Source organism: Ostrinia furnacalis, unplaced genomic scaffold (genome assembly GCF_004193835.3).
Source record: "Ostrinia furnacalis isolate ACB-3 unplaced genomic scaffold, ASM419383v2 OfSCF4162, whole genome shotgun sequence".
Classification (NCBI taxonomy): Eukaryota; Metazoa; Arthropoda; class Insecta; order Lepidoptera; family Crambidae; genus Ostrinia; species Ostrinia furnacalis.
Genome location: NW_021134401.1, coordinates 773,785 through 776,526, shown reverse-complemented (window position 1 = coordinate 776,526; position 2,742 = coordinate 773,785).

The window sequence follows — 2,742 nt, the reverse complement described above, 5'->3', positions numbered from 1 at the left end:
CCGACCTTATAATCTTGTGGTCAAAATGGTGCTTTCTACAGTATTTCCCACACTGCTCCTATACTGTTCCAATATTGACATCTCGATTAAATAAGAACTCTATTTCTCTGATAATAAGGCTGCATAAATTGTTTCAGAGTCGCAAAATGAGATTGGCACGAGTATATCGAAGGCAGACAAATGAAGTCATACGTCAGTCGAATCGATCTCGCGTCGGTCGGTTATGCGTCGAACTGGTACTGAGTCGACATTTACGAGACTATATTTCAATATACTTACGAGGACTGTGCGGTTTTCCATTTGTGTCGATTTGCTGAAGATCTTTCATGGGATAATGCAATCGACCCTATACCCTATATTTAGTTAGGATTTTGTAGAGACAAAGGCACATTTGAAATTACCTACATCATAGGATTATGCATACGAACAAACATAATCTTGAAGACCATGTCTTCTTCTTAGGGTAGATTCGACCAAACAAGAGTAAATATTAATCTCAAAATAAATCGTCAGTTTTGACATATTTCCCATATTGAAACTGTCAATGTGCCAGTTATACCAGGAGTTATTCTCGGATAAAAGATTGGTCGAATCGGGCCTTAGTTGGGCACTCTTGTCAGAGTGGCCGTGGTTGCGCTGACGAGGTACACGGTGGGGTGTTTGACGTCATCTCCGAGGGTAAGACAATGTCAAGATGGGTAATTTATTAAGGTAGAATATTACATAGGTATTAGGATTAGTAGTAATTTATGTTTTCGCAAAACATAGCGCGGAGCTTGTAGCTGGGCGTAAGCATAGGTGGATCAAATCTTGGTTTTCAGGCGGATCTTTACGATTCGTCAGTTTTCTTTTTCATGCCAAATTATTCGGCACCAGTGGAAAACAAGTTTCTTGCACAAAAGCTACAAAAGCGAAGTCCCAGAGACAATCTGGATGCGGACCGTTTTTTATATCTCATTCTTCACTCTATACTGTGAGAACTCAGATGGTATGCTTCCATTCTGCTTCACAAATATGATTGTAAAATACCTAGCATTGAAACAAAACTGACTTTCCCAACGTGGCATGTTTAGAAAACCTGAAATATTGGGATTAGATCAGATACTACTTCATGTAAGTACATGTAGTAACTTCTGACGTCAATTCTTATCATCATCACATCATACATTATTTTATTACAGACTCAGGTATATCCATAATTCCATATACAATGAGTCCTAAGTCCGTAGTAGAAGAGATTCAGATGGGTCATATAACTAACTGAAAAATAATTTAATGTAATATTTTCCACTATGGTAACGTAAGAGGTCACTAGTTTAAATTGACATTTAGTACCTATAGAAATGTCATTTTAAACCAGTGTTCATCGCGCGTTTAAAACAATCTTTCCGAAATCATATGCCTTTTTGTTTCGAAGGGCATTTCAGGCTTTTTCATCAAGGCCAATATCAATTCTTTAACCACAAAGGTGTCAAGGTTGGTTCTTAAATACGTGTTTCCAAACCTAATCAAGTCCTGTCCGGATCGTTCCCGTCCCGTCCGAGCCGGACTACGAATGGGCACTAAATCAGCGCTAACGTGACCCGCCCCGCCCCGGCGCGTGTTTATATTGCGGGTAAAACAATTTTTGTTTTGGGTCGGTTGCACTGTGGTCGTTTGAACATGAAATCGGTATCTGTCAAAATCTGAAATCTTAGAATAGAGGACCCATCGGAATGGTAAAATAACAAATCTATGTTTAATTATCGTAATAATTTTCAAAATCTGATAATAACTAGATCGAATCATCTACCGATAAAAGAGAAGTTGATTGTTGATATCTCATTATAAGCAGGAAGCTGTCTAGTCTAGATATTCTAATCAAATTGTGCTCTAAATAAAACACCAGTATTATAATCAAATTACATTTGAATCCTTCATTAGTCTCAAGTAAATTGAAAATGCTCGTGTTTCTACAGTTGAGAAAAAAATCCTGATGATAACGACGATGATGTTGATCAAACATTTATTTGCAATTCTGATCGTTTTTTAGCTCAATTGAATTTGAAGAAAATATTCTTAACCAGAATTAAACTAAACGCCCACTCAACCTGTAAACTCGGCCCACTGTCCAACCTGCCCCGCGAATCGTACCAAGAAAAACAGTCAATGCCGACATAAATCCATACGCGCCATTGTGCGCCGGCGCGGACAACGCTCCTATAAACGCCGTGAAAGCCTGGCTTTTGTCGAAGCTCGCAAAGCTGGAGCACAGTGCAGATAAGCGCAGCAAGCACAATGACATACATCCACGCGACACATAGAGGCCTTATGTTTTTTAGTCACGCTTATAGTTCCAAAATACTGGACTGTCCTGTCGATGACATTGACAGTGGGGCGCCACTGTCAATACCGGATCGCTAGTTCAGATTTTTGCCATGTTGGAAACCATATAGTTGAACGATGGTAGCGCCCCCCTGTCATTGAGTTTGGCGGGACAGTTCAGCGTGGGTCATCTATAGCAACTGTAGAGAATGTGACATTCGATTTCGATTCGTGGTCGTGGACGCGTAATCGCTTCGCACATCCCAAAGTTAAATAGGAACTGTCGACAACACATCAGCCTACATTTTTGACCTGATTCAGTGATCCCATAAACAAGAGATTATGATTCTTTTGATACGACTAACTCCTCCTCGCTGATCAATTAGCCAAGATTTCGTTCTGTCACATAAAATCTTTAACGCGCTTTTCTGACTAAAA